Below are 759 nucleotides of genomic sequence, written 5' to 3' on the forward strand. Positions count from 1 at the left end.
TGACAGGGTTGGGAGCATTGTGATGCGGGAAGAGGGGAGGGTAAGAGAAGAAGAGGAGGGAAGAGGGGAGGAGAGAGGAAAATTTTAGGGAATGGTATGGTTGAGATGGAGGAAAGACAGAGATGAGAGCAAGGAGAGAGACATCTTTATTGAGGGAGCCATTATAGGGTTAGCAGAAACCTGGATCTAGAGAAATTCCTAGGAATCAAATCCCAACCCTGCCAGTATTTTAGGGATGTATTGACCTCAAAATGAATATGAGGAGATGAGCAATGTTGGGGAAAGGGGTTTTGTTCTTGTTTCCACAGGAGAAGAAATGCATGCATACTATTAAAACTAATAAAGGTTCACTTTGAAAAGGAAAACTTCTTGAGAAAGAGAAATGACAACTCATCCATAGAGGTGACAATCACACAGGTGGGAAGAAAATCTCATAAAGGTTAGGGCAGAGATTTCTCCTGTATGTGTTCTTCCAACACTAATCATCAGTGTATATGGTATAAATTAATCAATTGTTTTTAATCATTTGATTTTTGATTCTTCTGGTAGGTAGACTTTGTGCAGATTGGTAATTAGTAGCATGAGTAACTAACTCTTCAATAGGTATGTTCACGGTCAAGGTGGTAGGTAACCCTTCCTCACATCCGTCCTTTGAATGGTTTTAGGCGATCTGTTCAATACCCATTGTTTCCAAGAAAGGTGCTCTATATTGTGAGTCCAGTGCTCTGATGGGCATGCTCCGAGTGGGCAGGTGTGACT

The sequence above is a fragment of the Microtus ochrogaster genome, unplaced genomic scaffold (genome assembly GCF_000317375.1).
Source record: "Microtus ochrogaster isolate Prairie Vole_2 unplaced genomic scaffold, MicOch1.0 UNK606, whole genome shotgun sequence".
Taxonomy (NCBI): domain Eukaryota; kingdom Metazoa; phylum Chordata; class Mammalia; order Rodentia; family Cricetidae; genus Microtus; species Microtus ochrogaster.